This window comes from Bubalus kerabau, chromosome 7 (assembly GCF_029407905.1).
Source record: "Bubalus kerabau isolate K-KA32 ecotype Philippines breed swamp buffalo chromosome 7, PCC_UOA_SB_1v2, whole genome shotgun sequence".
NCBI lineage: Eukaryota > Metazoa > Chordata > Mammalia > Artiodactyla > Bovidae > Bubalus > Bubalus kerabau.
Window position 1 is genome coordinate 24874732 of NC_073630.1, and position 13268 is coordinate 24887999.

The following is a 13268-nucleotide window of genomic DNA, read 5'->3' on the forward strand; positions in this document are numbered from 1 at the left end:
GCTGGCAGAGGAGTGACTGTCACAGGAAAGCAATAACAGTGCTGTGAGGATGCCCTGGAAGTGCTGGTTCCTAGGGTCAGTTTGGGTTTAGAAGGTATGAGGCCTCATGGATGCTTAGTGGGAACAGGTAGTGGTAGAGGTATAAATGTAGGTTTGCAAATTATATTTTCACATTTTAGATCAGAAGATGAACTTGGGAAAATGACAAGACTGGAAATATAGACCTTAATAATGTTTTGTCAGAGGGGAATGGGAGTGAAGCTTGTTAAATGGCTGTCCACATGGGCATTGTCTTTCAGAATAATAACAGGAGTTGGTAGAATAAAAGACTATGATCAGGATACTAAAGGTGGCATAAGAAAATGGAGGACAGTTAATGGCTGTGATGAAAATGAGAAGCACAGAGTATAGCTGAATCTTTAGGGGCTCAAATAAGGAGGGATTTTGGGGTGAACAGTAAATATAATGAGAATGAAATTGCAGTGGATAAACAGGAGAAAGAGGAATGTATCTTCTCACTATGAAATACTGTACAAGGAGAATTAACAACTTCTGTGCAGGACCTTTATATCATTAGAGGAGAGCTGGGGTATAGTTAGGGCCAAGGGGTGAAGGGAATTGTTAGGATATTGTGCATTATAGAGAAGTTCTTTGAAACAGAATGGGATTCAATGTGGTTCCAGTAAAAAGAGGTAGAAGTAGAATCAGCAAGATAACGTTAGCTCTGGGAGGGAGAAGAGATAAATTGGATGGAGGGCTTTGCAATGTGGATTATAGATCAAGGGCACTAGAAAGGCAAGGAATACAGAGGAAGATGGGATATACTTGAAAGTAACTAACTAGCCTCAGGGTTCCAGCTGGGGCTTTGATGGTAAGTTGTTTTGTTGCCACTGTAATTTCAGATCCAAGCTTTCTGGGGGAGCTAAAGAACAAGAGGTGAATTGCAAAATAATATTAAGGGCTACTAGAGTGAGAAGAAGCTAGGTTAAAAATAGAGAATAAAGTTTATCTAGGTGGAATACATTTTAAAAGGGTGTGGCGATTTGAGGGAAAAACAAGAAAAATAACACAATTTCTTTATTTAAAAAATTTATCTTTTGTGTTGCTCATTTGATTTTTAGTGGCCGAGGCGGTCTGAGTGTTCTCCTCAGCTTGACCAAGTTTTAGATGATTTCTTTCTGCCTATGTATGTGGCTCAGTGGTAAAGAATCCGCCTGCAATGGCAGGAGACCCCGGTTTGATTCCTGGATCGGGAAGATCCCCTGGAGAAGGGATAGGCTACCCACTCAATTATTCTTTCGCTTCCCTGTGGCTCAGCTGGTAAAGAATCCAGCCGCAATGCAGGAGCCCTGGGTTCGATCCCTGTGTTGGGAAGATCCCCTGGATGAACGGAAAGGCTACCCACTCCAGTATTCTGACCTGGAGACCCTCTTTGGAGGGTCGCAAAGAGTCTCCAAAGAGTCGGACACGACTGAGCAAGTTTCACTTCACTTCCTGCCTATAAGTCCCCTCTCTCTCATCCCTCCCTTTTAGGGAATCCACATGGCCTCACCCCCGAGGTCCCTCCCCTTCCTTTCTCTAGAGCATTTAATTTAGAACACGTGTAATTGTACATTCTTTTTCTGCTCTATTGAGATGTAAATCTTTAAAAATCCCTCTTGCCAGTTTTGACAGTTTCCAGTACTATCTTTTTCAAGGACCTGGAAGCTATGTCTTTGAAATATAATCATTACAAAAGATAGTGCTCCCACCTCCCTGTTTCTCTGGGAGGGCAGGAGCCTAATTTCAGTTGCCCCAAGTTGAAGAACGATCTCCTGTCATAAACATAGGAGAAAGTTTGCTTTTTCTCTGGGTGAGGTCAAATAGCAAACAAAAATGACTGATGTTCTCCTCTCACCCCAGTGATGAAAAGGGTCTCACCCTGTGTTGCTGCGAGTTGAGCATAGCTGGCTTCTGGTCGCTCTTTCCTATTGCAGTAGACTTGAGTGAGGACTTACACTGTTTAACTTTGCTCCAGCTTTTGCTTTGACAGTAGTTTGAGAGTATTTTCTGTCATTTTCTTAAAGACAGACTTTTCAAAAGTAGACTGTTTCCTAACCAAGGGCAGGGAAATAACAACTTGAAATAGCTTAGGAGATTTGATCATTCACAAAAAATTTCCAAGACTGCTAAAATTTCTGGAGACAATTTTCACAGAAAACCTCAAGAAGTATATATTAAAGTATTCTTCTTTCCCTGGGATAGAAGAATGACACAGAATATTTTCAAAGTTAAGAGGAATAGAAGTTTGCCTTTGCATTACTAGTATTGACCTCTATCTAATCTGGGCTTTCAATGAGTCTTGCAATGGGATGATTAAACCTTCTGCCAAGTGGGTCTCTGAGAACTTCAGTTGTATTTTCCAAAAGGCACCACTGACCATACATTATTTCCTCCACAAATCACCCTCTCACTTATGCTTAGTTATCAATGGCACGCTTGTGTGCCGCAGTCCATAGGGTCCATGAAGTCGTAAAGAGTCACATGACTTAGTGACTGAACAACAGCAACAATAAATGACAAATCAGGTGCTTAGCCAGTGCTCGATTGTGACCATGTTTATAAAAGCAAGTGTTGGGGTACCGTATGTTAGAAAACTTACTAATAGTACGCTCAGTGAGACTTGAGGTGGTGATTAGGAAGCATCTCCTTGAAATTCTTGTCTTGGAACACATGCTTAAAGGTGTGGTATAGATATTTTAGACCATAACTGCTGCTGCTGCTGCTAAGTCGCTTCAGTCGTGTCCGACTCTGTGCGACCCCATAGATGGCAGCCCATCAGGCTCCCCTGTCCCTGGGATTCTCCAAGCAAGAACACTGGAGTGGGTTGCCATTTCCTTCTCCAATAACTGCTGCTAATACAATCTTTATCAATAGATATTAATTCCCTTTCCAACTATTTTTTCTTCTATTGAGAGAATATATATATATGTACTGGGTGTTAGTTTGAAAAAATAATATAAGAATCAAATATCTGTGAACATGTGAATAGATACTATTATACTTACATGAACCATCCTTAAACAAACAATAACAACAGCAATAATACTTATAGAAAAATAATTATGCATTATCTGTGGCAAAGAGTCTGACACGACTGAGTGACTAAACAGCAATAATCTTTTGCTAAGAGTTTTGCATGCATTATTTAATTTGTACAACAACCAGATATTTAAATTATGTACATAATATGCATGCATGCTCAGTCACTCAGTCATGTCCAACTCTTTGTGACCCTTTGGACTGTAGCCTGCCAGGATCCTCTGTCCATAGGATTTTTCAGGCAAGAATACTGTAGTGGGTTGCCATTTCCTCCTCCGGGGGATATTCCCAACCCAGCGACTGAACCTGTGTCTCCTGTATCCCCCACATTGCAGGTGGATTCCATGGTGGTTGTAAATCTGAGTTTCTTTTCCCTTTTCCAGCTCAGCTTGAGGGAGAAGGCTAAACACCTCTTCCACGCTCCCTCAGGAGAGGAACCATCACAATGGTCTCTATATGGATTTCCTTCATTTTTATCTAGTTTGAATTTGTCAAAGGATTCATTTTGATAGCTCTTATTAAGTTCAATGTGTTTATCATAATGTATCACCCATTTTCTCCAGCTTTGAAGTATTAGGTAAAATTTTGAGACAACAGAAAAAGTTCTATTCTCTTTTCTCAGTAGCAAATTTGATTATAAATTTGTTCCTCCTTATCTTCTGAGTGTACAAACATGCTTAATTTTCATTTCAATGTAAGTAACTCACAAAGGGAAAAATCAGAAAAGATAAAAGAGTGATTAGAAGACAAACACATTAAAACAAAACAAAACAATTTAAAACTAAGTCTACTGCTCTGCTTGAATAAAATGTCATAGAACTGGATAAATGTCTAAGAATCAAGGATTAGGTTATATAATCTCCAAAAGGCATTCAGGTATTATTTTAATTATCTTTAAATCCTTTCTATCTTTATTTCATAAGGGTTGAGTTTCATAGAATTCTCCTACAAATCAGAGAGATTAATATACTCAGAGAGGCTAAAAAAAATCAAATTCTGGGTGTCATCTCCCCAGGAAATCATTTGGAGAAAACTAATGGGCTATTCTGTCCTAACCTAGAGTTTGTTTTGCAGGGAAACACTTCACTAGGTCAATTTCTAAGGCAAATCTGATTTAAAACCTATCTGGGGACATTAGCTGCTTTTTGAGTCTCCTAAGAAGCAACTAGAAAAGCCACATTTATTTTCTTTAACTGCAATGAATTTATGACATTTCTATTCTAGTGTTTCCAGTGTTCTATGAGCTAGATTACACTGGGCAATGGACCCAAGTTAGGACTTCTTGAAACTGATTGCTGCTTAGAATGAGATTTTGATGTGTGTGTGTGTGTGTGTGTGTGTATAAATGTGTTTATTTCTCTTGCATAAATAGTCAAAAGTGGGATTTTTGAGCCATACAGTAAGTGTGTTTTAACTTTATGAGAACCTGCCAACTTTTTTCCAGAGTGACTATGCCTCATGCATGTCCTCCTTTACTTGGATTTTTTTCTCTATACCAATGGTACGCTGATAACAAGGACCTCCTTTGTGGCTCAGCTGGTAAAGGATCCACCTGCAATGTGGGAGACCTGGGTTCAATCTTTGGGTTGGGAAGATCCTCTGGAGAAGGGAAGGATACCCACTCCATTATTCTGGCCTGGAGAATTCCATGGACTGTATAGTCCATGGGGTCACAAAGAGTCAGACACAACTGGGCGACTTTCACTTCCACAAGAATAAAAGAATTATGACAATGGGAACTATGCTATCTGTAGGATAGAATTAGAAGGGAAAACAGCTTTCTAGAGGTAGATCCCTTGAGTTGCAAATAGTATAGCAATGGAAAATATATGCTCCTGATTTTCAGATTAGTTCAGACTTCAAGCATGATTTTGGTCCTGATTTTGGCATTCAAAAGGACTCTGCTAAATTTTCTTTCATAATAATGAGTAGTACAAGAATTATAAAGTTATGTACATTTAATTTTTTGCTGTGGAAGACTATTTTATTTTTTAGTTTAATGTCTTGAGGTCTGGTTCAAGATCCTGCAATATACATTTAGCCATAGTGAGGGTTTGTCTTGGGACTTATTAACTCAAAGTACTCAAAATGTGTAGTTATATAAGTATGCTTCATCTATACTAGAGTTCCATTGCATGGAGCTCCTTTATCTTGATTTACTGAACATTTATATAATGCTTAACAGTTTTACCCCTCAAAACACTCATTTTGTTATTATCTCTGCTTAGAAGTCTTTAGCTGCAGGATCTAAGGAGGTCCAAAAGGAGGCCCTGACAAATGAGAACTAAAGCATCATTTGTTCACGTTGTGCTCTCATTTCTTAAGGACGATTGCTGATTTCTGTTAGATTCAACCAAGGTCATCCATTTAAGACATCAGATTGGGGACTAAGGCACAAAATCAAGCCGTTCCCATGCTTAAAACCTTTACTCAAAGAAAACAAGCTTTTATTGCAATTTTCTTCAAATTCTCCATTTTCATTTGAGTTTTCAAATCATCTTGTTTTTGCTGCGGTGCTACCTTCTCCTGTTCTCTCTGGCTAATTCCTTATTTGAAGGCAGAACCCAAGCTAAGGTTCATGGTGAAGCCGTAACTCCTCTGCAGATTAACCATATGCTGATTCATATTGTGATCTAACTTTGATTTCCACTTGGTGAGATTAGGATTCCATGTAGTATTGAGCACATTAAAGCCAGCCATTACCTGTATGTAGAATTCACGAAAAAATACCACCCCCAAGACAGTCTTCAGCCCTTCCTCCTTTGCTGAATAGCAGCAACTTCAAGTTGAAAGAAAACAAAACAGACAAAACAACAACAAAAGAAAAGGTTGGGCGGTAGGATCTGTGTCATTCCTGCTTTCAAGCATTGATGAAGGATATGGGTATTTAATTTTAACAGCTTTCTATAATTTGACTCATTATATTTCATAAATACCTTTATTGTATCCATGAATATCTATGGTTAGTCTGGAAAAGCTGCTGACTAGAAATGAGATAGTATTTAAATCTTTATTCCAAATTCAGGTTTACCATGGGTACCTTGGCTGCCTGGCTTTTATCTCTCCTAAAGGCTGTTGGTAAACTACATCTTTCCTTCCATCTCTTTATTTACACTATGTTAAAAATGACAAAATGCTCTTTTCCCTAGCAATTATCTTCTTATCTCAAAATTACATCTTTTGCAGGATGAAATTATCTAAGGAAGCAATTGTAATGTGTATCAGCTCAGATCAGTATGTAAGCTTATTAGTAGCTTTACTAAAAGTTTTAATTTCCTAAATTAAAGTACAACTTTTAAATTTTTGTGAAGAAATTAATTATTTAGATAAGTTGGTTAAATGCAAAGAAATAGTTGTGTCTGCAGTTACTAAAATTTTAATTTTGAAATGTTAATCTCCATGTAGTGAAACTATTATTGACTGGATCTGCTTAAAAGGCTGTCATATAATTATTTTTGCTAGAAATTGCTTTAGTATAGCTTTAGTATAATACTGGTCAGAGAGAAATGCAATAAATTAGCCTACAAAGATTATAAAGCCTTAATTCAGTTTGGGGGTATCCTCAGTTAGATGATTTTGTTTAATGAGTATCAGTTCATTGGAGATAGGAGCTCTGGAATTTAATGCTTTGAATTTTACATGCTTATAATTTTGTGATTTTTGAAATATCTATTTTCTCTGAAGCTACTTACTTTTTTATTTTAGATGTTTTTCTGGAGGATAAATTAATTGATATGTTTATAACCTTTGAAAATTATTTTCTCCAATAAGTGGTTCCTCTGTACTGAAACTGAGATTGATATTATCATTTTTCCTATTTTAGACATAGATAGCTATCAGAATTTTCAAAATTTAATGCCCAAATCTCTCAGAAAAGAAAACCAGTCATGGTTGTATGTAAGTCGGTTATGATGCATTTGGCATAAGGACCATTTTAAGTCTGTTTAATCAGAAGCTCATACCTAGATGGTCCTGAGGTTGGTTCACAGGTGTATTTGTCTCTCTCAGTCAGACTTATTATCCCTAAACATAATACCCACTGGGCTTCCCACATGGTTCTAGTGGTAAAGAACCCACCTGCCAATGCAGGAGACATAAGAGACACGGGTTCAGTCCCTGGGTTGGGAAGATCTCCTGGAGGAGGACATGGTAACTCACTCCAGTACTCCTGCCTGGAGAATCCCTTTGACAAAGGAGCCTGGTGGGCTACAGTCCATGGGGTTGCAAAGAGTTGGACACAACTGAAGTGACTTAGCACGCATGCATAATACCCTCTAGGTCCATCCACATTGTTGCAAAAAGCAGAATTTCATTCTTTTTTAATGACTAATAATTCATTGTATGCATATATACCACATCTTCTTTATATACTTATCTGCTGATAGGCATTTATGTTGCTTCTGTGTCTTAGGTACTGTAAATAGCACTGCTGTGAATATTTGGGCACATATATCTTTCTGAATAAGTATTTTCTTTTTCTTTGGATATATTTCCAGCAATAGAATTACTGGATCATATGTAGTTCTATTATTAGTTTTTGAAGAGTCTTCATACTATTTTCTGTAACAGCTGTACCACTTTATATCTGCACCTACAGTGTAGGAGGGTTCCCTTTTCTCTGCATCCTTGCTGACATTTGTTATTTGTGTTTTTCTTGATGATAGCCATTCTAACAGGTAATCACAATCTCACTGTGATTTTGATTTGCATTTCTCTGATTATCAGTGATGTTGAGCATCTTTTCATGTGCCTGTTGGCCATCTGTAAATCTTTTTCAACAAATGTCTGTTCAGGTCTTCTGACCATTTTTAAAATAATTTGTTTTTGATAATGAGGTGTATGAGTTTTTTACATATTTTGGATATTAACTCCGTATCAGTCATATTATTTGCGAGATTTTCTCCCATTCTGTCTTTTTTTTCCCATATTGTCCATAGTTTCCTTTGCTATGCAAACTTTTAAGTTTAATGAAGTTTCACTTGTTTAGTTTTGCTTTCATTTCCTTTGTCTTTGGTTGTTGTTGTTGTTCACCTGCTAAGTCATGTCTGACTCTTTGTGACCCCCTGGACTGCAACATGCCAGGCTTTCCTGTCCTCAACTATCTCCTGGAGTTTGCTCAAATTCATGTCCATTGAGTCGGTGATGCCATCCAACCATCTCATCCTCTGTCGTCCCCTTCTCCTCCTGCCTTCAATCTTTCTCAGCATCAGGGTCTTTTCCAATGAGTCAGCTCTTTGCATCAGGTGGCCAAAGTATTGGAGATGTAGCTTCAGTCTCAGTCCTTCCAATGAATATTCAGGGTTTATTTCCTTTAGGATTGACTGGTTTGATCTTCTTACTGTCCAGTGGACTCTCGGGAGTCTTTTCCAGCACCACAGTGTGAAAGCATCAGTTACTCGGCTCTCAGCCTTCTTTATTGTTCACCTCTAACATCTGCACATGACTATTGGAAAAACCATAGCTTTGACTCTATGGACCTTTGTCAGCAGTGATGGCTCTGCTTTTTAATACACTGTCTGGGTTTGTCATAACTTCTTCCAAGGAGCAAGCATATTTTAATTTCATATCTGCAATCACTATCTGCAGTGATTTTGGAGCCCAAGAAAATAAAATGTGTCACTGCTTCCACTTTCTTCTCTTCTATTTGCCAGGAAGTAATGGGACCAAGCGGAGAAGGCAATGACACCCCACTGCAGTACTTTTGCCTGGAAAATCCCATGGGCGGAGGAGCCTGGTGGGCCACAGTCCATGGGGTCGCTAAGAGTCGGACAAGACTCAGCTACTTCACTTTCACTTTTCACTTTCATGCATTGGAGAAGGAAATGGCAACCCACTCCAGTGTTCTTGCCTGGAGAATCCCAGGGATGGGGGAGCCTGATGGGCTGCCGTCTATGGGGTATCACAGAGTTGGACACGACTGAAGCGACCTAGCAGCAGCAGCAGCAGCAATGGGACCAAGATCTGTCTTAGGTGGTGGTATTTTGGTCGCTAAGTTCTGTCCAACTCTTGCAACCCCTTGGACTGTAACCTGCCAGACTTCTCTGTCCATGGGATTTCCCAGGTAGGAATACTGGAGTTGGTTGCCATTTACTTCTCCAGGGGATCTTTCAAACCCAGCGATCAAACCTGGATCTCCTGCATTGCAGTTGGATTCTTTACTGACTGAGGTACAAGGGAAGTCCCTCTGTCTTAGGAGACAGATGCAAAAAAAAAAAAAAAAAAAAAATTCCCGTGACTTATGTGTGTCCTGCCTGTGTTTTCCTCTATAGGTTTTGAGCTAAAGACTCAAGCCAGCACTTACAAGAAGAATAGATCTATACAACCAATATGTTTTTAAAAGGGTACTCAGCTTCACTGGTCATCACTGAAACACAAATTAAAACAATAAAGGATAGGACAGCTAATGTGAAAAACAGTCTCAAAGTGGTTGAGGACATGCAGTAAATGGAATATTTGTAGACTGCCCATGAGAATATCAATTACTGCAACCACTTTTGACAGTACCTACTAAAACTGAACTTGCATATGCCCTAAAGCTTATGACTAAGGCACCTAGAGACAAATATAAGAATATTTCATAGCATCACTGTTTGTAATGTCCCAACACTGGAAATATCCAGTGTTCAAACATAGAACAAGGGAGTACTATACAGAATTAACAAATTTCAAATCCCATGCAGCTAAAGAAGGTCAGTAGTTGCTTTCAAATGTTACTTAAATCTTTAGTTCACTGTTGGATTTTATTTTTGGTGGTGACCTATTGGACTTGACATAGTCCTATAACCTAAAATAGAACTTCCTATCATCAAATAGTATATTATATGTTATATGTTGGAGTTTTCACTTTCATGCATTGGAGAAGGAAATGGCAACCCACTCCAGTGTTCTTGCCTTCAGAATCCCAGGGACAGGGGAGCCTGATAGGCTGCCGTCTATGGGGTCGCACAGAGTTGGACACGACTGAAGTGACTTAGCAGCATGTTATATGTTGGAGATGGTGTGAAGCAGAATAATTTGGAGGAAAATGCTCAACATCTCTTTCTAACAAATGTTCAGTGTAAGTATTACACATAAATCCATAAAGAAAATCATGTTTGATGATAAAATTAATTTCTTCTCGCTAACAAATTTTGTTAAATACATATTCTGAATCATTGCTCAATAATGTGAAATATATAGCATCCGTAGTTCAAAAGAGTGAGGCGAGTTAAACTGTGTTTCAGCTTTTTAAAACTGCATATTTAATTTGTTTCACTCTTGTGATCACAAGCATCTATATAAATTTTCAGTGTGGTGCTACAGCCCTATAACTTTTGTATATTTCTATACAATTGTACTGAGGCTTAAACAGAGTTTGGGAGACATGACTTAAAAATAAACAATATTAGAACTCAGTCTAATAAAGTATAAAGGGCAAACTGTCTCTCTTACATGCTTATTTACAGCTTATTTATTTTGCTATAATTTTAAGAATGGATTTTGACTAGATGCTCACAAGGAAGTTATATGAGTTCTATTCAATCCCCTTTAAAACTGTCTAACAGTTGAGAAATCTGAGTAAATTAGAATTTCATAATTCCAATTTTACTTCCTTCTATGTGCTATCTCAGAAGTTATTAGAGGCTGACTGCAGTTAACCATGTCTGTTTAATAATGGTTTTTATTACTATGTAGGTACTGCATTTTAGGAATTGTTTAGAAACATGAAACTCGTGATATGAGTTTCACAGGAAACCCCTGTGAAACAGTTATTTTCCCCATTCTACAGAAGAAAATTAAGATTCAGAAAGATCACAAAGCTAGCAGGATTGGAACAATGGCCTGTATTAATCCAAACTTTATGCTTTAACAGCTGCATTCCTTTGCTTCATTCATTTGTTCTTTTAACCATTTTATATTAATTTTCCTTATATGTCAGACATGGCCCTGGATACTGAGATTCCCTTGGTACATAAGCCAGTCAAGGTACAGCTCCCAGTCTGATATGGGAGACAGTTATCAAGTAAATGAGTAAATACATAAACAAGAAAGGTATCAGATCAAAAAATGTATGAGGTGATAAGGTGGAAACTGAGAGATCAGGAAATATATCTAAGAAGAAATATTTTAACTGAGATCTGATGGACGATAATTAACCAGCCATGACAAGATCAGAAGGAAGGTATTGCTTGGCAGAAAGGAACTAACTTAAAAGCCCAAAGGCAAGAATTCTAGGGAGAGAAGAAGAATTTAGTTCTGTTGTTGAAACAGAGTGGATGATGTGAAGCATAAGGCCAGATGAATCAAGGAGGCAAGCAGAATCAAATCATTTAAGACTTTGTAAGTCAGGAGAAGAATTTATATTTTGTTTTATGTATGATGGAAAACTACTAGAATTTTTAAACTGGCTATTGTGTGAATAATGAATTTTTCATAGTAAGAGTTAAGGCTAAGAGTCCAGATAGGGGATCACTGCGTTGATATAGGTGAGAGATGCTGTGCTGTGCTGTGCTTAGTCTCTCTGTCATGTCTGGCTCTTTGTGACTCCATGGACTGTAGCCCACCAGGCTCCTCTGTCCATAGGGATTCTCCCAGTAAGAATACTGGAGTGGATTGCCATGCCCTCCTGCAGGGAATCTTCCTAACCCAGGGATTGAACCCAGGTCTCCTTCATTGCAGGTGGATTCTTTACCACTTGAGCCAGCAGGGAAGCCCTAGGTGAGAGATAATGCTAGCTAAATATGAGAGGCAATGCAGGTGGAAAGAAACAGATAGTTCTGGGGTACATTTCTGAGGCAAAGTTGATAGGACTTGCAAACAGATTAAATGTAAGAGGGAAAGAAAATTGTAGAAGATAGCTTATTGACTTAAGCAACTTGTTGGATGGTGCACTCTATATTAAAATGTGGATCAGAAGGAATTCATTTTGGAGACGTTATGACCATGTCCTATTCATTCCATGGCTGAAGGAGAGCTCCTATGTCCCAAATCATAGAAGATGGTAAACAACAGCACTGACACTAGATAGATGCAATCGACAACTTATTAGTCATGTATTCTCACAGCCCAGGGGAAGAGGATACCACGTGCCATGCCAGGTCTAACAAGTGTTGCACTCTGGGCCACAGTGAACCAGAAGAGGCTGTGGAAGTAGGTCGTATAGTAACAAGAGGGTGAGTTGCCCATGGTTCCTGCCCTCTGGTTCCTGCAGTAGGATATGATTAGCTTGCTTAAATAATTTCATAAGTTGGTAGGCAGGTGATTCTGTTAGCTTTAGGACCAGGTGGAGACAGCTGGTTCAGCTGATAGGGAACTAGTAAGATGGGAAACATTTTCTATTGGGTAGAAGCATTTCTGGCAAGAGCATGGAACTCACAGCTAGAACTTTGGGACCCTGTGAAGCTCAGAGATGTCATGGCAGCACTTAAGATATCAGATCTTATAATACAGCAGGAAAATAAAGTTCTCTTTGGTCATATTATGTTTGAGATGCTTGTGTGAAGATTCTGTTCAAGTAGAGCTGTCAAACTGTATATACACATCTAGAACTATGAGAGGTCAAAGCTGGAAGCAGTGATTTAGGAGATAGGAATATTTAAGATGATGAATCTGGATGGGAGAATATATTGATAGGGAAGAGAAAGGGGCCTAGGACTTAGCTTTGGATACATTTTCAAAGGTATCCAAATGTACACTGAGAGAAAGAGTGTCAAGCAGACTAGGAAGTGTAGATGGTGAGACTGGAAGAAAACCATATGACTGAAGTTTCTTGATCCAAAAGAAGCATTCCAAGAAGGAAGGGATCATATATGACAAATGCTCCTGAGTTGTCTTGTATGATAAGTAGTCATTAGAATTAAAACATGATAACTACAATGAGAGTCTCTGTGGAGTTGTGGGAAATGGAGAAGATATTGGAGATTCTTTGCTGATCCTCATTTAGAGTTCATCTCTCTTTCAGAGACTGATGTAATTTGTGAGTTGGGTTTTATAGGGTAAGTACTTATCACCTGAGAAGTCACAAAAGGCAGAGGTAGAGCAGCAAGCTCATGGTGCTGCCTTTCTCTCATGTCATACTCCCTCAGTATTTACCTCTGGAGCCTTGATAACTTTCTTTTAGTTTCACAAGCAAGACAAGTTCCTGCTTCAGAGCATTTGTATACACTTTTTTTTCTCTGCCTGAAAAACGAAACTCTCATTTTCTTAAG